This window comes from Pleurodeles waltl, chromosome 3_1 (genome assembly GCF_031143425.1).
Source record: "Pleurodeles waltl isolate 20211129_DDA chromosome 3_1, aPleWal1.hap1.20221129, whole genome shotgun sequence".
Taxonomy (NCBI): domain Eukaryota; kingdom Metazoa; phylum Chordata; class Amphibia; order Caudata; family Salamandridae; genus Pleurodeles; species Pleurodeles waltl.
The window spans coordinates 1,907,470,934-1,907,493,460 of NC_090440.1; the positions used below are offsets into that span (position 1 = coordinate 1,907,470,934).

A 22,527-nucleotide genomic window follows, 5' to 3' on the forward strand; every position below is an offset into this window, starting at 1 on the left:
ATAATCCTCACTGATGCGTTTCCTCATTTTAATGACCGTCCTCCTATTGCTTTTAACGATCGGTCGTAATTTAGAGCTCTGGGCTCTGCTGACTGGGAGCCAGTTCATTATGGTGAGAGCTGTGTTCCTCTTGGCCCTGTGCCCAGAGCATCTATGGACTTAGAAATATGGGGCGCGTGGAAATGGAACAAAGGGCTGCAGGTTGGCGAGCCAACAAATCAACAGGGAGAGCCGAGCCAAGACTCTGGCCTGGCTCTTAGCGCCTGCGCACGAGCCGACCCCTGAAAATATTTGCTTGCAATGCGTAATATGTGATGAATCTCTTCAAACATTCGAAAAAATGTATTTCTTAAATATGTGGAAGCTTTAAATGTAACACGTCACATTACACTGAGAAGTACTTCTTAAAAGTGAGAGGCACGACATTTGTAATGTAAACCCTGTACGTGACCCATATTATTATAGATGAACACTATATTTTATTAAATCAAACACAATAGGGTTTGAACAGCTGGCATACTGCGCTCACATATTTGAAAGCGTTTTCATTCGCGATAGTATAGAAAAATACTTTTGTTGAAATAAAATATTTGCTGAAGATCACGAAATTTAAGCAGAGAAGCCTCAATTTATCCAGGTTTTCTGTTTTTACTTTCCATGTTTGTTAATGCTCTGGTTTTACGTCCTTGTGCATTTTCTGTAGTTTTTATATAGCGTGATCTCGTCGCAAAGTTACTACATGAGTACCACTTACATTATTCAAGGTCACATTCCGTTTCTAAAGAGATTATGTGATTTGCCCCAAGATATTGAGCCAACGCAAAGGTTCTAACCTGGTTCCCCCGTTCCAAAGTCGCAGCTCTGACCATAGTGCCACATCCTGAATAGATGGAGGGCAACAGGCAGATGCCACTTGAAAGCTCGGCTCGTTGATCCAACATTACCGCGAGCTGAGCCAGAGCCGACTTTAAGGTTGCAGCTGGGCTCGAACTTTCAGTGGCTCGCCCCTCCATAAAGGACCCCAAATGATTATGCTGCCTTGATTTGAAGGGTTGATGAGATTCACTGTTGAGACATTTAATACATGAAACTAGGTTCTACAACTGCAGACGTGCTTTCTTAAGGTTTCACCAGTGACTATGCCATTTTAACTAGGAACAGAGCCACAGGTGGCAATTAGTCAAAATGCTAGAAGTAGCGGAAATTACATCACATATTCCACCAGATGAAAGGAAGTTGTATCACTTGATATTTAATTTCGGTGGTATTATCTAAAGTGGCACCATGAAGAGGAAAAATACAATAAACAGTAATAGTTAAAAAATAAAAAAAAGCTTGTGGATAAAAGTATATTTCATGTACCACCATCTATATATGAAGTACATCCTGCATAGCCAGGATCACATCTATCAGAGATCAAGTGCAGTCACCGTACTGGGAGGCATAGCTTCATGCTCAGGCACAAACTTGTATGATCAGGGAGCAGCATCATTTGCCAATCGCAGCCATCATTTCTCGAGGATCAGCCTATATGTAGCTTCAGATACACAAATACATCCTCAAAAGCACAAGCTAAATCTTTATATTCTAAGGCAAATCAGTGTATGCACAGGCATAACCCCATATGACCAATGCTATTTCAGTATGGCCTAGTTCTCATTCAGGGCCAGCCTTGGCGTGGGTGAGTTGTGGCCAGGCCAAGGCCGCCGGCTTTATAGGGGCTCACTGAGCTTGCTTAGCAATTTGCTTTTAATTCTCTTTTTTTAGAAAATTCCTGACTGCCAATGACTCCAGGCACTTGCTCTCTTCTGTAGTTTCCCTTTATAACCCACTCCTTTCTGCTCCCTCCCTACTGGGCTCCCACTTCCAAATTGTGCACCACTGGAAAGGAGCTTGAGTGTGGCTGTGGTATAAGTCATTTGGATGAGGAAGGATGGGAAAATGTGTTCCCATGTCAGTCACTGCTCTGTTGCAATCGGCATGGCCTCCTCCATGAACACAGAAGGGTCCCACAGAGATCACACCTGGAGCAGAGCGACAGAGGAGTCCAAAGATAAGGTAAGCGGCATTGATGGTAGACAAAAGTAGACCTTCCCTAATTGTCCATCACGCACAGTGATATTGCCCCTTTCAATCCTCTAGCTACACTCCACGGGTGGGCAGCTTCTAGTCCTGATCCTCCTCTTCCCACTGTTGGGGGGTGGTTTCTAGTTCTGCATCATTGTAATGAAAGATGTGTGCGTTCTTATACCAGTGATGAGTACAATACTATCCACAGCCAAGACTGCAACAGTTAATGTTTAAGTCGTGCTCGCATAACAGGTACAACCAGGCGTGGTAGGAGAGGAACGAGAAACAGGAGAAAAAAATCTTACCTCACTTGCTGCCTCCGCCTCCCCGCTCCTGGGTCCTCACAAACAGCAGGCACAGGCTCCCAGCTTGCGCTGCAGCGAATCCTGACCCTGCTTTCATGCGGGTGGCAGCATGAAACAGCATTAGGATTGGTCGGAGCGGCCTGGCTTGGCGCTCCCAGGCAGACTGGGAGCCTGGGCCTGCTGTCTCCAACCCGGCAACACAGTGCCGGGTCAGAGAGAGCACGGTGCACATGTGTGTTTGGCCCGCCCGAGACTACTGGCCAAACACAGATGCATACTGAGGAGAGTGCACAGTGCACTCACCCTATATGCTCGGCATTCCAGTTGCCCAGCCCTTTTAAAAAATAAAACGATAATAAATATAGTTTATTATCGTTTTATTTTTAAAGGTTTGCAGCTGCTGCTGGTGTGGGGCGACGCTCCTCCACCATAGTGGAGGAGCCGCCACTGGGTACAACAGGCCAGACATTAAAAAAAAATAGTGCAGCAGCTGTATTAATTTCTAGTAAGTAGTAACTCCTGTTGTACATAGCACTTAGAAAAGGGTAGGTGGGAGCAGAGGGGAGGAGGATCACAAAGGGCGCCAGTTTGGTTCTACAGAGTGCTATCCAAGCAAATACTGGTACTGTACTCATCAGTAGAGGCTGACCCTACGTGTCTACTTATCAGGGCCAAGCTGCACAGTGGCTGAGCAGACACAGCCAAAGGCCCAAGTGTCTCCATCCATAAATTTAGATACTCAATTCACAGACCGATTCTTCTCCTATCTGTTTACATGACCTGGGTACAGCATGTTTAATCACGGATTTATGGAGCATATAACTAGTCTGTGAGTGCAAGAAACTATAATTACTTGGTTTTATATGTACTTCTAAGATGTATACATTCACCTATTTTGGACAATCTGCGTGTCAAAAACAGGTGAAGGAGAGCTGATCCGTGTCGGAGTTTCAGGATAATCACAAAGTATGAATTGCATTTAGGTTAATTTCAGTACATGCATTTTAAGTTGAGGTCATTCAAAATCTGGCGCAGATCCACCCTTCTTGACCTACCTTGGAAACCCTATACGCATACACTAATTATGTTAGCTAAGGATATAGCAAAGCCATAAACTGAATTATTTCACAATACTTGGAATAACAGGTGTCATGCAACAAAACACATTTTATTAACTCCAGACCGATGATTCACCCCTTCAAAGGCCCTGTTACCAGCATGTTACAAGCAGATCAGTATCAAACAAAGGAGAATCTCTACTTTCCCACGTGTTGTCTGTGTCTTGTGACTTTGAAACTCTGTGTAAACAGGTTTCTAAACAAATTTTGCTGTGCTCAGTTCGTAGATTAGAGGGAACGCCCTACAGGAATTGATCGACTGGCTGCATTATTAAAATTGCAGCACTGAACAACCAGCTTGCAAGCTTCTTCAAATACAACCAGAATGTGGATTATGTGGACTCTGGCAAATTGACAAAAAAACCAAAATGCTTAGTATAAACATGTTTTTTTTTAAAGAAACTTTTATTGTTTTTCTACCTTAGTACAGTTCAGCATACATCGCACAGTTCAACTGTCTCTACATATACAACAGAAATATAGGTATATGTCCGAAATTCCAGACCTGCAAGTGGAACTGCATATTCATATATTATTTAACAGTATTGGAGAACAACAAATTCCTACCCTTCTCTTCCTCCCTCCCCACCTCGCTTCCGTCAATAAGTATATGAGTGAAAGCCATCATGTGCCTCGCAGGAGTACCTCTACTAGAATAAGGGGGTGGGCATCATCTGTTTACAAACATCACCACCCATTGTGGGCCTTATGTGGAAGGCCCAAACAAAGGAGCTCCTTGGTTCGGTGTTAGGTTAAGCCTCATCATATCTATTCTCTCTCCTGCTGCTGCTCTCCTCGGTGCTACCAATCCTGTGCCTCATTCTGGGCTCTTAACACCTCTTCTAGTGTGTCCCACTCGAGAGATATTGGTTTCTTTCTCAACCCCGTGTATTCTCCTTTCCTAAGAGCTGAGCTTTCAGCCTGGCTCCAGCGTAAATCTTCCTCCCTCCATGAATTGATGGTTGGTGCATGGGGGACTTCCAGCGCCTCATTAGTTGTCGTTTTGCCAATAGCATAGCCAGATTCATGAATCATGAAGTTATCTTAGAGCTACGTCTGCTAGGTTGCCACCTCAGTAGGAAATAAGAAGGCGCCAGTTCCACTGTCACCTTTGTGATCTCCATCAGAGTGGCTCTGATAGTAGCCCAGTACTGTGAGAGGGACAGACACGTCCAGAGCATATGGACAAGGTCAGCATCAATGGTATGACACAGAGGGCATTGTGCCGTTGTTGTGTGATAGATTTTATTGAGCCTATACGGAGTGAGGTATGCCCGATGGAATAGGTAAAATTGGATCAGCTTAAATCTAGTATGGCAGGATACTTTTTTAGCATATTGTAAGTCCGCTCCTTATCTGTAATGTCCCTACCTAAATCAGTTGCCCACTTAGTTTGCAGCGTATCTAATGGTGTTTGTAGGTGTCCCTTGGTATAACCATCTAATAAGATGTCTGCCGTGACCCATTGTGTGTAGCGTCTGAAGGGCTTTGTGTGTTACTGGTTCAGCTCCCTGTGGTGCCCATTAAGTGCGTACATAGGTCAGTATTTTAGCATTAGTTAAAAAAAAGAGTATCAGGTAGCCCGTGTATTTGTACAAAGTCCGAGTGCGTCATTGACATACCATCCTCAAACAGGTCCCCTAGTGTAAGCGGTCCCTGTTGTTCCCACATTCTAAGCATAGCTGCTGTGATCGTTCATGAGGGGGTAGGGAGACCGCACAAAGGTATGTTGGGTGTGTAGGAGGCTGATGAAGGTGTGTATCGTGTAGCTAGTTTCCAGTAAGCCAATGCCGTTCGCAGTTGTAAGTTAGCCCTGGGGTAATTTTGGGGACCCCGGACAGAGCAATCGATGTATGAAACTTTCGTCTATATTACCATTGTACAATTTATCTCTTCCAGGCTATGACCAGCCAGCCAGTAGGACAGCCACTGGAGCTGGCCCGCCACACAGTATGCTTTGAAGTCCGGGGCTCCCAGGCCACCCATATGTGGGGGTAACTGTAGTTTCGACAGGCCTACTCGACAGGGACCCTTCCCCCATACTAGATCAATTAATAAGGAGTTTAATATGCAAAATATGCAAGGTGGTACCGTGAGCGGCAGGTTAACAAAATTGTATAAGACAAGGGGCAACAGCACCATTTTCGCCAGTGCTACCCTCCTCGTCACCGAGAGGGGTAAAGTGGTCCAGAAATCAACTTGGGACCTGAGCGATGTAATCGTATGGCCTAAATTACCTTCTAGCAAATCTGCCTGGTCCTGGTATATACGAATACCTAGATAATGGAAGGATACAGATGTGATTGCAGTGGTCATGGGACTAAATCGGATCGAGGGTTCCGGACACGTGCCCCGAAAGGAACATGCATAGGATTTATCGGGATCAGTTTGAAGCCCTGAAAGGAGTGCAAATCAGGAAAAAATCTGTGCGGCCCTCTCTGTATCCTACTGCAAATCCCTATAATAGAGTATCATATCATCTGCATATAAGGAGCAAGCATAGGTAGTGGGGCCGAGCAAAATCATCTGGGCTGTAGCGAAGTTGCTATGCCAAGGGCTCCAATGCTAATACAAATAAAAGGGGGGAGAGTGGGCACCCCTGCCTAGTTCCACAGTACATGGGGTAAGAGGCAGATATATGCGCTCTGTCTTGGCTCTAGCAGTCAGGCCGTATATAATAGATTCACCCACCGTATGAAATCTGGAGGTATGTCATAGGCCTCCAGATAGGCCAGCATGTAGTTCCAGCTGAAAGTGTTGAATGCTTGCCACATATCTAAGGAGGTGCAGCCAGTGTGTGGTTACTTGTGCTTCGTCTCATCTATTAACTGAAATAGATGGCGGATATATGCATAGATGTACCACGACGTGAAACAAATCCACATTGGTCCGTGTGTAGTAATCACGGAAGGAGTGGGAGCAGTCTGCCTGCTAATACTTTACTGAGGAATCCACCTTTGGCCCTACATTACGAAGACTCCTTACATTCACCACCCATACATCAACCCACTGTCGCAAGGCTCTGGCCTGACGGACTGGCAATCGAGGAGGACATCCAGTACTGAATTTGAGTCCCAACCCAGATCCCAAGGGAGTTTAGCCCAGTCTGACAACACAGTAGATAAACGTGCATGGAAAGCTTTCTGTTCTTGGTTCGGCGCATAAAAGCAACCAAGCACTATTTGCTCTCCGTCTAGGAGTCCCTTAAGAAATACATATCGCCCCTGGGTGTCAATTTTCGTATCTTGGACTAAAAATGGAAACCCTGCCCTTATCCAAATGGCTGCTCACCGGGCATACGCCGAGAATGAGGCATGAAACAATTGTCCCCTCCATCTGCGCTGCAGTTTTAGGACTTCTGATGTAGTAAGGCGGGTTTCCTGCAGGAAAGCAAGGTGAGCGTGGCTTCTGTGCAGTGGTGCCAATACCTTATGTCGTTTGTAGGGTGACCCCAGTCCCCTAATATTCCAAGTAATTATACTGTATGATTTAGTGACTGTGGCCATTACATTGAGTGTGGGGTATTTCGTGCAGTTTGAACACCATAGCTTTACTCTATTCTCCCTGTGTTTCATTGATGACGGAAGCATTTCAATAACAAAAAACACCCCTACCCAGTACATGGTCCAGCGAGGAAAACTGTGCTCGACCAATTTAACAATTACAACAAAACTGTGTAAACATACGGATAACCAGGCTTACGCTAGTGGGGTATTGTGGACCAAACGTCATACTATATAGTTGCTCAGCAAACATAACTCGTACTATTGGCCTCGACCCAGGCCTCTTCTGTTACATATTACTCACATAATAGTTCACAGCTTGAGGCTAACAAAACTAGGATATCACTCATTGATAAATTAAGTGCATGTGCAATGATGGTCATGAACCTCAATGTCAACAGACAGGGATCAGTGTATTGGTCTAGGATACAGTGCCGAGTGATGTAGTTACTCCCCAGCATCGTTCACGGGATCTTTGAAGTGAAGACGAGCATTCAACAAAAGCAGTCTTCCAACTCTTCAGAGTTCATTAGCGGTCTGTGGCGTAATAGTTGGAAACAATGCTACACTGCCCTAAGTTTCAGTGTCTGAGTCTCCAACCAGGGATGACTCTGTGCTGGACCTGTGGTTGGGATCCCACAGAGTAGTAGCCAGTTGGATGGCCTCCAGTTGACTTTCACATGCCTGTTGCGGTGACAGACCTCCACCACTGCCGGTAGCGCTGTCCTGCTTACGACAGGCGCGCCGAGTCCGGCGGTTCGATTTCTGGGATGCAAACTCATGTTGTTGGTCACTCCGTGTGCTCTGAAAGTTCTGGTCGAGCCACTCCCTGGCTGCCGTTGGTGAATCAAAGAAATGAGAACGTCATTCATGTAGAACTTTCAATTTCGCTGGAAAGATCAATACATATACAAGGCCGTATAGTCTGAGGTGTCGTTTGACTTCTTGGTAGGAAGCCCGGTGACGCTGCACCAACATCGTGTAATCGGGGTAAAGAAACACTCTGGAGCCAGCCACCGTGATCGGTGCGTGTCCCATGCCGCCTGAAGTAACGCATCCCTGTAGTTCTGTATTTTCACCACTGTTGGCCGCGGCAGAGTCCTTGGGACCAGTTTCTTGGTAGGCACACAGTGTGCCTGCTCCACAGTGTAGAGGGTGGATAAACCCTTCGGCGCTACCTTTGTCTGTAACCAAGTCTCGATGAACTGAGTGGGGTGATCTCCCTCGGCACCCTCCGGGAGTCCCTCTATACAGATGTTATTTCTGCGCATTCTGCCTTTGGCATCCTCAGGACATTCCTGGAGCTGTTCCACATGTTTGCGCAATTCTTTCCACATTGAGTCATGTTCCGTCTGTGCCGGTTGAAAGGTGGACAGTGCTTGCTCTGTTGATTTGACTCTTTGCGCCAATTTATGATGGTCATCTCTCAGCAAATTTAAGTCCAAAGTAATAGCGCCAAGTTTCTGTTTCATGATTACTCTTGAGTCACAGATTTCCTCTAGGATAAGATCTATGTTATCCCTTGCTGGCTCTGCTCTAATGGGGGGAACACAGCCAGAGGGTGTGGAGACAATTAAGTCCTCCAATGTTGGGGAGCGCGTCTTCGCATAATCCTCCATCCTAGGAGGCCTGGTTTTATTGTGCCCCATTTTGTCGATACACGGTGTCTGGAAGGTTGGAGGCCACCGTCCTTGCTCTCGATGCTCACATCCAGTAGCCTCGTGGGAGTCAGCCTGTCACTGCTCAGCACACAGTCCACAGCACGGTTTCCCAGTGCGCCTTCAGTTCCCACAGGGGATGGTCAGCACGAGTCAGCCCGTGTCCGGCCTCGCCTCTCTAGTGTCGTCTGGTCCAGTAGGCTCTCGGAGCTTGCTTCCCACCACCATTCGCCACCCTGTCCACTGTCTCGTCTCTGTGGCTGTCATGGTTCCATTTAAAACCACTAGGTCTTCCTTGCCCCCAGTCGCAGTCACAGATCTCCTCCAATAGGCCATGTCGTAGCTCAGCGCCTTATTACTTTTTGCAGGCCTCGGTGCCGCCAGGCAACCCCGCACTCCTTAACATGCTTGTGCTATCTTCCAGACCCTCAGCGCGCACATCTTTGCAGCTTCCAGGGGAAGTACTGACCACTATTTATCTGGAACATGTCTCAATCCTTGTGTCATATTCCGGCCTCCCCACAATCCTCACCATCACCTCCATAAGCTGCACCAGGCAGTGAGGCTGCAATCAGGCCACTGCTGGTATATCTCTGCTGCAACCACCACAAGTGTAGGTCCTCCACCTGCCTGCCGATAAAGGCTGTCTTTATGGGCAGGCAGCCGCTATATCACTAGGGAGCGCAAACAGGCCACAGCCCTGAGCGTGCGAAGACCGGCGTCCTTCAGCGGGCCCTCCAAGTGCCAGGCCAGCTGCACGGGGGCCTCCAAGACGCGCAACCGCCTCACTTCACCGGCGCCGCCAGGCCGCGATGCACCGCACCTGGTCCCTCTGGTGTGGTCACTCACCGCCGATGTCTGGTCACACTGGCCGTCCCCGCCAGCCTACAGGGTCGCCTGGCTTTTGAGGGAATTAGGCAGGAGGCCCAGCAGAAGGCCGCTGCCGAACCCGGCCTCTGCCGTATCAGCCTTGCTCCGCCACAATCTGGGCACTGCTATATGCCCAGTTTTTACCTCCTTTTTTCCTGGTATGTGATGCAGCACCAGGACGCCTCTGGGCCTAAAGCTCGGGCAGATTTGCGGCCCGGGTCCGGAGCCTCGGAACTAAGCGTCCGCCATGTTGGATGCTTGGCCACCCCCCCCTTATAAATATGTTATTAATATGATGTGAGGCCACATTAAGAGTGCACTAGAGAGGGCGGTGTTGATTCTCCAGCCCAGGGTTAACAATAGCCTGCATCCTTTGATTGATTACAAGTTGAATCCTGAGAATCCCCTAAGTCAGTGGTACATAACCTTTTGACTTCTCTGGACCCCTATTTTGTCAATACTGCAACCCGGTGACCCCCACTGCATTATTATTGAAATCCAGGGCCCCACACTCGGGCCTCATTATGAGGCTGGTGGTCATGAGACCGCCAGCCTCGCATTGTCAGTCCTACTGCTGCGGAGCTGGCGGTAAGGACTGCCACATTACGAGTTGTGAGGCTTGGCAGACGCCAAGCCTCCACAACTCCACCTGGACCGCCGGTGCAGTTGCTCCGCCTCGGCCAGCGGAGAGCATCTCCAATCTGGCGGCAGGCCCCAGCCTGCCGTCCTTATTACGAGGCTGCAAACTGCCAGGAAAACCCTAACAGTCATGCACCCGGTGACAGGAATCTTCATATCTGTCGCCGGCACTCACATGTCCGCACACATACACCGCCCCTCCCCACTCATCCACACCCTCACACATACACCCTCCCACACTCATTCATGCACGCATGCATACACACCCATTCATCATACACACACACACACACACCAACTCACTCCCTTTCATCTACAGACACTCCCATTCACGTGCACATACATGCACACATTCAGCACCCCCTCCGCAAACATGCACACACGCACCCAAACACACAGACCTCCTACCCCCTCCTTTCGGACGCCCACTTACCTCCTCAGTCAAGGGGGATGTCCGGGAGGGGATGGGTCCTGACGGTCTTCCCTCACCGCCACCACCACGCCAGCAGGACTCAGCCAAGCGTATTACGGCTTGTAATACGACGGGCAAAGTCCTGCTGGCGTGGTGGTGCCGGCGAGGGACCCGCCTCTGCAGCACCGACTGCCAGCACGACTGCTAACTGCTTCCCGCCTCAATGATGGCGGAAATCCGCCAGCACTTGTAATATGGTGCACTGGCGGTCTTCTGGCGGGTTGGGCTTTGACAGTCAGGGAAATTGACCGCCAAAGTCCAAAGGAGGGCCTGAGTCATTTCTGGAAGCTGAAGACCCTGGCCTAAACTTTTTCAATGGTTTGAACAGGAAAACAATATGCAGAAAATACAGAAACAAGCATTCATCCAACAAATAACGACATAGTTAATTCACAAATATAAAACATAAACATTTTAATAGGAAGGTTGGAGCTTTTCTAAATTTGAGGCCACCCATATCCCATACTATAATCTGTTTGACACACTTCCACTGCCCCACAAATCAGTCTGATACTAACTTAATTTTTGTCCTCCAATTTCGAATACCTTCACATTTACAGGACATTTCAAAAAACTTCAGTTGCATATTGTGCTTCTTTACTTATAAACACTTTATTAATCTGTTAATATTTTTAAATTTTCTAAGCAGTTGCAGACCCACTGAGTGGGCTTTGCAGAACCCCCAGGCTAAGAACCACTCCCCTAAGGAATGAGTTATTACTGGGTGACTCGGTGATTGTGGCTCAGATTTTCCACATAATTCTTTATTTATCCTCCCAGTTCCCTGCATATATTTTGACTTCTTTCAGCAGCCAAAATTGTTGGGGGAAACATGTCAATTCAGGTAATACCTGATGGAGCGGGTAACCCTTGTACTGAACCCATGATAACATCTAGGCAATTCGTAATAAGTGCCCTGTTGGTAAAAAGGGTATTTATTTCTGTTGAAATTCAGATTAACTGGAGCATCTAAACAAGCATTTGTAATGCAATAGGTCTCACATTTGCTTGAGTCAGAGCTATTGGCATTGTAAATACATAACTGGACTTTTCTTGACACATAAATTGGTCAACCCTGCGGCATAATTTGGTCCTCTGTACCACGTAATTCCAGTGGCCCTGGATATAACTAAAGCTCTTCCGTTTACCACCTTCTTCTGTCTACAGCAAAAAATGAAAATATTGTCATTATTTTTATTTAACCTAGTGTGGGGACCCAGAGATGACCTAGACAGAAAGAGCACATCGTGCTGACTGTTTTGATGGTAGCTCCATTGTCCTAGGGCCACCACACGATGAGTTATGTGCAGCAATATTTTTTAAAGGAATGCCCTGTAAACCATTATGAGGCAAGTTTCTGAGTACAGCGAATATTGTAGTATCTTAACTGTAATGCTCAGAACAGCCACTCGTGGGCACCTCAATAAAAATAGCATTTGTAAAAAACGTGGCCATGTAACCATACAGTCAGCCCCTAGAGGGCATAATCACATGAAAATAGAACGGCAAAAAGCAATACAGTGAAACCATATGTTTAGCCCCTACTGGACTTAGTGCCTTATTCATTTTCAGGGCTACTAGGCCTACTGCAATAATATTACAAACAAGGCCCTTAAAAATACAAAATTCTCTCACCTGTATAAAAAAAAAAAAATACACTAAATGGTGGCAGAGGTTACTATTTGGTCCCCCTGGTGTGGGGACCCAGAGATGACCTAGACAGAAGGAGTGCTTCGTGCTGAACGGTTTGGTGCTGGTCTTACTGTCTTAGGACCACCACAGGCTGAGTTATGGGTCAAAATGTTTTGTAAAAGAAATGCCCCACAAAACATTATGGGGTGAGTTTCCCAAATGCACTAAATATTGTCATAGAGAGGATTTCTGTGTTTTTTTCTGTTTAAAATTCTCCAGTTTGTATATTTTTAAACTGCTAAACTTGTACGCTCTATCTGAAACTTCACTACAGAGCCTGAAGCAAAGAGGCAAAAGAAAAAAGTAATGCGCCACACTAAGGTATATGGCTGATTTTGAAATAATTCATATAACAGGGTCAGTCTCCAAGGCTGTAAAAAGCAGCCTCAAGGCGGGACAAACATAAAGCAACTACCTATGAAATCAAGGGAATTTTGAAAGGCGGGCCAAGGAACAAAATGAAAGTGATGGGTGTGAGATGGGCATGGTGAAAGCCCACAGAAGTAGATTATAACATTTTGAAAACAGCGCATTCGTGCTGCCTAGGCGCGACCTAAAAATGGTGTGCCCGAAAATTTGCTGTAATCCTTTACCTGATGTTATTACACATAAAGTGTTGTGTTTCTGATGTTTTCATGATGACACACATTTCCACGTATCTAAATTAGACTCCAGTCTGCATTTGAAATGTATGAAACGTCAAAAACCGGACTGGCAGGAGGAAAGGAGCTCCATGCTGCAATCTTAGTAGATTGTGCGCTGTACACATTGTTGGTAACAATGGCTCTTATGAAGGAAATTGTACTATGTTGTTAGTGCATGGAAACACACACTACAGTAACAACTACATTTTACATGATTAGGAAGTTAAACGAACGCCATTTCTTATGTTATGGCCTCAGTTGAGTCAATCACAAATGAAAAAATAATTATAAATATAGCTGTAGATTTCCTATATTAGGAAAAAATGTGTAACTCTTTTTAAGTTCCTAAGGACATTACGTAGCGATATACATAAAACAGACCCCTTTCGCCAGAAACTAGCAAAAATATGTGAAGCCAAAATAGAAATGCTTAGTGTACCGTCCGTTTTATTCAGCACAGCCGGATGCCCCCATAAACATAGATGTCGCAAATTAACTACCAGGGTTTGCAAGCTGAAGTCCAGAAGTCGCAACTGCGACCCATAAAGATGTTCTAGGGTGGAGCTGTGACTGCTGGTGCTGTTACTTTATCAAGTTTCATAACTCCTTATCTCCTTTTCATACATACTTTATCATTTGAGTGAGAAATATTTCCTAGAAATATATCCTCCTCTTCCAAAACTCTTCATATGAGGTGCCTCTACACATCTTTATCTTCTTTGTGCTCTCGTCTTGTGCTTTATGCTTAAAGTTAAGCCCATCGGATTCATACCTTGAACCCTTTCAGAAACCACATCACAATCCATAGCCCTCTGACCCTTTTTATTTCAACCAAGTCGTGTAACTTCTGGGTCTCATCAAGTTATTTTGCCTTACATGCAACCCTCTCCAATCTTTGCCGCCGTCCTGGCTCTTCACTTGTCCACATTGTCAGCCTCAATTTTTTACATTGAATTTAGTGACTTCTACTAATATTATTTAAAATACAAAACAGTTTAGAAGCCGATCCGAGTCATTCAAATAAGTGAAGAGGCTCATCCAATGCCAATATTAACGTGCAAAAAAAGGGAAGAGTAGTGGCCATGATGGAAGAACCATTAAAGGGGCAGCAGCTTTTGATGATGCAGCAAATAAGAGTATTTGTTTATTTTAGATTGAGTTTGAGAAACTGGAAAGACATCAGGCCTTTACTGCAGAAAGAATAATGATATTTGTGCCTGGGGAAAGGTGAAAAAAGAAAAGTTAAAATTTGAGAAACATCCGCCTAGAAATAGAACTTAAGGCAGTATGAAGAAATAATCGTATATGGCAGACTGCCATACAAAGAGAATAACAAAGGACCAAAAACAGATCCCTCCAATACATTATAGTAAACAAAGTGAGGCGCAGAGCTGGAACGTTTCCAAGAAACAACTTTATCATAATCAAAATACTTTATTTGGCACATTTCATGCCATAAAAGTCAGATAAAACAGAATACATAACATTTATAAATTAAAATACAAAGAAAAAAATGTAAAACAGTAAACAGATCTTAGAAAAGTTAAACCACAAAAATCCTGTAAACGCTAGGTGCATACAGCCAAAACCACAAAATATTTGGTGCGTATAGAGAGAGAGGTTTACCTAGTGAGCCTTCAAATTTGAAACGGGCCTTAATATCTATAGCGTACCTTCAGGGCACTGAGTATATCATTTAAAACAGCATGAGTAACCCTTTGCTTACCCAGCTGTAGCAAAAATGCAAAGGCAACTGCATGCGACTTAGTGCCAAAGGCACGAATTGCCTGTTGCAGAAATTGCCGTCTCTGGGGTGCATAAAAAGAGCAAAACTATACAAAGTGCAATGTGCTTTGTGGTGCTGGAAGCTGGCAGTGACAATAAGGAAGGGAAGGAAACCAAGAACCTTTTTGGGGGAAAAGCCACTAAAAAATTATTTTTTTGAAGTTTGAACCGAGTCAGTAAACATGTGTGTCGTTCATTATGAATAATTTGCAAGTACTGGGTGCACGGAAAGGTCATGGGGCGACTAATAGTACCTTCACTAATTGGGTAGGACAACCACCATCATAACCTTGGTTAAAAAAGTACTATGATCACTTGAGCCCAGATGGAAACTAAACTGTCAGTTTCAGAGTGAAAAAGAGGGGAAGCCTAGACTTTCAAAACTAGTCTTAATGTAGTTAAGCCAGGGAATATCTTCTCCAGGATAATTAACAAACAAATCTCTGCATGGGTGACATTGTGATAGTGAGTATTGGGGCAGGTGGACTATATTCCACATTAATTTATGGTCACAAGTAGAGGGTGCATCTTTTATTGCGGGGTTCTGATCCGGCTTTTGGGAGAGATGCTTATTCTTCCCCCCATTATTTAGCTTCTCCAATTCTAGACGGAGACTATCTTAACGAATCTGTAATAACATTTTCAAAGTTGTAATACTTTTTTAAGTAAGTTGGATTTCTTCTACTTTTTTCACCTTTTTTTTTTTTTAGTTTCATTCGCAGTACTCATCTTCCTGCATATGTCTAAGAAATGTGTTTGACCCTCAGTGTTGTATTTTTATATGTAGTTTTCTGTATGACTTTTTTCTTTGCATTCGCTAAATCCCAAGAAAGTAAAAAAGCTTAAAGAGCTTACGTTTCTTCTGGCGTTTCACCAAGTGTATGGATGACCTTAACATCTTCTTTTGGAAACTTCAATCCTGTGAGATGCGTGTTCCTAAGTCAGTTCTTTTAGTGCCAAACAAACTCTGTGACATTTACCTAACTAGTGAAAACCAACTAATCCCTGTATGATGAGGCAAATTGTGTATTTTTAAAGGTCACGTTGCATTAGTAACCGTACTATCCTCTAAAGGTGGTCTGTGCACGATATCTCCGGTTACCACCATAAAGCCATTCACCGTTTGATCATTGAATTTAGACATTAGGATGTCACTAAGACCACAGGCTTTTGAAACCTGGTGCCAAATCGCTTACTATGATCATGGGTGTTAAAACTAACTGCACCCCCCGAAGTGAAAAAAATGTTTTTTTTTTTCCTCTAGATTTTCATAAGTGAGAGTCAGAAACGCTAATCATGCAAGAGTCCAGTGCACAGTGACTGATCAGTCGTGCTCGAGTTGCAGGCGGAAAACGTTCCTGCACCGCTGAGTGTCAAGCTCACCCATTCCAGGTGTAACAAGCTGCTCACTGCAGGCCGGGAGGCAGCTTTACCTCCTTGAGCAGGATCAGCATTATTCAGAGGAGACAGCAGATCAAGAGATTTGACAGATTAGAGCGAACGAAAACGTGCCCAGGACAGTTCTAGCAACACCTACTTTCGAATGGCCTATATTCTAGGAATGACTGAAATACCTTTTAAATAGAAGTAATGTTTGCATTGGTATAAATTTCTACGTGGTACAAATTTCTACGTGCTAGACTGTAGAAGCATTCAGGCAGTATGTAAATAATTATATATCCATATTGTATCCATATATTTACTTACTTACACACACACACACACGATTTTGCTTGTGCCTACAGCAAATCCCACTGAACGGTTTCATGCTCAACTTGGCGTGAAGTGTGAACTTTACTCCTGCAGAGTGCTCACATTGCTTTGCTTGTAAATCCATTCAGTTGTTTTTGAGATGTGTTTTAAAAAAGTTGAAAGGTAAGCTTGAAATGGTTAGCATTTAGCATTTAAAATCACAATTTAGAAAATCATGAATTATGTCAATCACATTTGACTTTTTTCTCAGATGTGTTTGACTTAATGGGATTTTTTTTCCGCCATACTGAAAAATCATATATTTTTTTTTTTTTAGAAGCCTGATTTTTCTTGCTGTGCATACAAAAAAAGTTCCACATCTGTTGAACCATGAGAGCTCTCTGACCCCCATGGCATGTTTGAGTGCACCCAGAGGTGAGGAAAAATATGCCAGCCCTTCAAAAAAAAAAGGGTTCAGGGTGCTAGAATCATGAATTAAATGAAAATCACGACTTTGCAGCCACCATATTGTGAATGGCAAAAAATACATCATTTTATGCTCAAAATCTTCATTTTCATGAAAGTTGCGATTTTGTTTTTAACTTAAAAAAAAAGTGGGGAAATGATCTTGCTGCCTTATTTCTAACAGCATTTCGTGTATAAGTTATGGTTTGCCTGGCTGTTATTTGTTTTATGGATTGTGCTCCTAACCATAACTTACAAATGTTAGTGGTTTTCCTGTACTAATTAATAACTGTAGCTGCAATTGAATTTTTAAGATTTCAATGGAAACCTATAATACAATATTTGTTATATACTTTCAAGCTAACATAGTGCACAAATTCAAGATTAACAACTCTTGGTGCCCCCAAATAAAACATGTAACATAACTGCCACACCCACTTCCTCCCTTTCTCACACAGATATGCAAGTTTTGAGTAATTTACATGGCTCATTATAGCGGCATTCTCTGTATGGCTGTACACTGACGCCCATCTTATTATTGAAGAAGTAAGCTCTTTACTTGAACAGATCCATTGCTCTCCATCTTTCAGGCAGAGAAAGCAAAGCTTTCCCCATAGACATCTACTCAAAAAGCAGTTTCCAGCGACCTTCAGAGGAGATTCTGTACTCCTTAGCTGCTTATTAGTTTTCCCAAGGCCATTAATGACCAAAGTCTGTGAAACCACTGTGTTAACGAGGTAGGTCCCTCCTCCTTCCACTTGAATGTTATGGCAAGTTATGCTACTCATAAGCAAAGCAATGCCAAGTACTGTTCTGATTTAGAGATGTTTACTCTAGCTGTAGTCAAAAGTACACACGTTTGTGGATTGAAAGGTACTGGGAAATCTAGCACCTCTCAATATTTCTGGATATCTCTTGCAGAAGGGCTGAAGCTGCGCACAACCTCACCAGATGTGCAAAGTGTCTCCCACCTCCCCTTAACCCTACCATGATAGATGTGAGTCTTCAGGGTACATATGATGAATTCTCCTTTGGGGTGCAATGCCATTCCTACATTACCTTTAAGCTAATTAACATGTGTGCGTGTCCCTCCTAAAGCTCTCCCTATCCCATCAAGAAACTCATGGTTTTAGGTGCTTTTTTAGTGTTTCATGTGGAGCCAGTCCTCTTTTCTGGTTGTCGCCCATTAAAGTAATATATATGTTTGAGATCACTCCTTTTGTGCCCACCAGTTGCCCAATTATTTCTCAATCCTAGTCCTCTTACTTATATCCCCCTGTTTAACTCTTTGGTGTAAAACCGAGTGGAGAATTTAGTTACATCTTATTCTCTCATCTTCAATTTATGTTTGTGATGCTTAAATGGTTTGATCTGTGTCCTGGATGGCAACATAAACTATACGGGAATTCCTCCTTCTTCCGTCCCTCTAATGGGCCTACGTACCACGCCTGTGTAAACATTTCATTAAATTGAATTGTTGTTCGTGGTGATGGCAAACTACTGAAACACATCCTTTTTTTGAACCCATCCCATATTGTTAATGTAGTTCTCATTGTTATGGCGAAATTTGTTTTCTGGGGTCTTTCATTTCTATGGAGACAAATAATATCACATAGTGGTTCACATTGGCCTACAATTTGTCCGTCTTTAACTTAGCTGTTCAATAATAATTTTCAATTGGACAGCCACATATTGTGTAGAAATCCGACAGTGCCAGGCCACTTCTGTCTCTGGTTGCTGTAGTAATCGAAAAGGTACACTGGGTCTAGCTTCTTTAGGGTTTTTACTCTTTGTTTTATCTCTTTCTTGGCGATTGCCACATCTAATCTTTCTATAACTAGTACTAACCTTGAGTAGTGAGATTTCAGCTAAGAAATTGATTTGTTTGCAGTGCGAGCTTGTAGATCTTTTGTACATTTCATAGTATTGCTATTTGTGTTCGCGTTCTCATGATCTTTGGGCAACTCTTCCCCGTCTCGAAGATTAAATCACCTTAGTGTATTCTCATTCTATCTACCCTCTCTGTTGCCTTGCCAAGTGTTTTTCGGTTTTATTTTCTGTTGCATAGGAATGGCTTCTTAAGTATGACAATGAAAGTTCTGGTGTGAATAGTTCTCAACTTCCCCTGACATGCATCACTTTATGCAGGTAAGCAGGAGATGGATTTTCTTGATATTTTTTCTCAGCTTGTTTTAATTCTTGTTGCAATTTCTGTATTCTTTATTTCTAACCTTGCGTATGTGCGCACTAAGCATAGTATATTTTCACTTTATTAATGTCTTGAAGATGTCACAAATGGCATCCCACGTAGCTGATGGCTCTGTTTCCCCATTTCCGTTTAATTCAGAGTATCTGTTCTGCTAGTTCCGACCTAAAGACTGGACTGCTAAGAAATAATAAGTGCATGTGCTAGAGGGGCGCTCCTCTTGTCTTTAGGTACAAGTTTGTTTCCACCCATACAGGACATGGACTGAGACTGCCATCTGACCTATATTTGTTATCTCAATTAACAACGTCAGGGGTTTATCAACTAGGTTTAGGTCGATTTGTGAATATGTGCGATGGACATGGCAAAAGAGGGTAAATTCCCTGTCCTGTAAACAGGCATCCCCTTACCCATCCCTGATGCTTACTTCCTTTAATCTGAATTTAATCAATCAATCAATCAATTAGCATTCGTATAGCGCAGCACTATCAGCCCTAGGGGTATCTAGGTGCTGATGGTGCTGTGCCTCCATCGAAAAGCCACATCTTGAGTCTCCTTCTGAAATCTGCCAGTGAGGTGTTGAGTAGGTGGTTTCGCTCCAGAGGTGAAGGGTCAAGTTGTTCCAGAACTTGGCTGCAATGTAGGAGAAGGAGCGCCCTCCGCTACAGCTACAGTGAATGTGGGGGAGGTGGAAGGGTTCAGGGGGGTTGGGGTGGTGAGCGAGGTGGAGCGCAGGTGTCTTGCGAGGAGGTGAAAGCTTAGTCGATGGTTGATGTAGAGCTTTGTACTCGAGCGTGAGGATCTTGAACTGGGATCTCCTCTGGATAGGGAGTCAGAGGAGGTTTCTGAGGTGAGGGGTGATGCTGGTACGCTTGGGGACCCTCAGAATGAGTCTGGCTGTGGTGCACTGTATTGTCTGGAGCCTTTTGAGCAGCTGGGTGGAAACACTGGTGTAGAGAGCGTTGATATAGTTGAGGCGGCTGGTGAACAGGGCGTGTATGACGGTCTTTCTAGTGTTGGTTGGGATCCATGTGATGTTTCGACAGAGCACGTGGCGGATGTAGAAGCAGGAGGAGGCGACTGAGTTTACATGTCTTTTCGTAGACAGTTGGCTGTCGAGGATAATGCTGAGGTTGGGTGTGTGGTCTGATGGCACGGGTGTTGGTCTGAGTTCTGCTGGCCACCAGCTATGGTCCCATGTGGAGGTGTTCTTCCCAAAGACTGGGACTCCAGTTTTGGCAGAGTTTAGTGTGAGGCAGCTGTCTTTCATCAATATTGCTACATTGGTCATGGCATTGCAGAAGTTGGTTTTGGCATTGTGGTGATCCTCAGTAAGCGAGAGGATCAGATGAGTGTCGTTGGCATAGGAGATAATGTTGAGACAGTGGAATCTGTCATTATCTGCAAGGGGAATCATATAGATATTAAACAGGGTGGGGCTGAGGGATGATTCTTGGGGTACGCCGCAAGTGATGTTCTTGGGTGCAGAGGTAATGGGTGGAAGGCGGATTCTCTGAGTGTGGCCAGAGAGAAACCGAGACGATCCACTTGAGAGCGTTTTGCTGAATAACGATGTTGTGTAGTCTTTTGAGGAGAGTGTGGTGGGAGACTGTATCGAACGCAACAGAGAGCTCTAGCAGGATTAGGGCTGCCGTTTGATCAAGGAGGGTCCTGATGTCATCAGTGGCGGCAATCAGTGCGGTCTCTGTGTTGTGGTTAGCCCAAAATCCCTTTGTGAGGCATTGAGGAGGTGGTTTTGCTTCAACTATTAAGTGAGCTGTTGGTTAATGGCTTTTTCAAGTACTTTAGCTGGGTAGGGAAGCAGGAAGATCGGTTTGTAATTTTTGAGGTTGCTGGGGTAGGCGGAGATTTCTTTAGGAGGGGTCTGATCTCCACATGCCTCCATCTATCTGGAAAGGTTGCCATGGAGATGGAGGTGTTGTGAATGCTGGTTATGTACTTGCTGATAAGGGTTGGTTCTGAGGTTGGAGAGCTGGTGGGGACAGGGTTCAGTGCCCTGGAGTGGGTGGATGACATGATGGCTGAGATGGTCTGCGTGGTGACTGGGGACTAGGTGGTTATCATGAGTCTGCTGGTTGAGAGAAGTTGTCTAGGTTGAAAGTGGTGGTTTGGGGGTCAAAGTTGTTGTAGATGGTGGTGATCTTGCTCTTGTTGTGGAAGTAATCTGAGAGGGTGTTGCAGAGCTCCTGGGATGGGTGGATGGTGGTCTCTGTGGTTGTTGGGTTGGAGAATTCCTCGATGATTTTGAGGAGTTTTTTCGTGTGGTTGGCTGTGGTGTTGATGCAGGCAGTGATTGCTGATCTTTCTTGGCTGCCTTGATGTGGTTGTGGTAGTTGCTGAGGGCTGCCTTGTGAGCGGCTCTGTCTGAAGGGTCCTTAGAAATGCGCCTGCGCTTCTCGAGTCGGTGGCAGTTGCGTTTAGTGATTCTGAGCTAAGAAGTGTAACTTCTGGCTTGCTTGGAGGTGTTGTTGGATTTTGCTGGTTTTAGAGGGGCAACTCTGACAGCGCATTCGGGTATCCAGGCGGTGAAGTTCTGGACGGCCGAGTTGAGATCTGCTGTGGGTTTGGGTTGTTAGGTGCCTAAACCATAGGGTCTTGGTTACCCTGCACTAGCTCCGGTGGGGGGGTGTTGTGGTGTTTGGAGATGGTGTGCTGTGTGTTAGAGATGGTAAAGTGGACGATGTTTTGGTTGGTCTAGGTGAGTTCTGTGACGTGGGTGAATTTGATTCTATTGCTGGAAGTGAAGATGGCGCCAAGTGTAAGTCCGGCTTTGTGTGTGGGTTTGCTGACCAGTTGGGTGAGACAGAGGTTGCTGAGGTTCTCCAGATGGGAGGGAGAGTTGATGTTGTTGAGGTGAAATTGAGATCGTCGAGTAGGACATAGTGGAGGGAGTCGATGGTGAGGGGGGTGATAAGGTTGGCAATGGTGTATTCCTGCGGGTCTGGAGACGCGGGTGCTTCGCAGTGTATTTTTGGCATCGGTCTGGAGTCGGAAGTTGAGGTGTTCCATGAAGGGCATCGGGACGTTGTTGGTGATGGTGCATTGGATGAGTTCTTTGAAGATGAGGGCGATGCCACTGCTGTGTTTGTTTTTCAGAATTTAACCTTCTTCAAGAAGCCTCTAGCAGGGTTTCTGCCTTGTTTTGATCTGTTCAGTTGACCTTCCGGAAGCGAGTTTAAATCCCCAGTCAAAATCATATCCCTCTTGCAAAGCCTCTTTAAAAAGTTACATTTAATAAAAACATGTTTTATCTCTTATTCAGGGCATGGATAGTGGCAATTGTCATTGGGTGGCCTACTAGGAGGGTGTGAAGAATAACGATCCTCCCTTCCTTGTCCATATTCATCCCTTGATCCCTCCTCAAAGGAATTGCCACCACATTATGTT

At 44.8% G+C, this 22,527-nt stretch overlaps 1 protein-coding gene across 1 annotated transcript in view; it reads left to right on the forward strand.

The window, feature by feature from the left end:
- Nucleotides 1–22,527, forward strand: part of HYCC2 (hyccin PI4KA lipid kinase complex subunit 2) — a 575,783-nt gene that overhangs the window by 158,949 nt on the left and 394,307 nt on the right. The gene's annotated exons all lie outside the window — the stretch shown is intronic.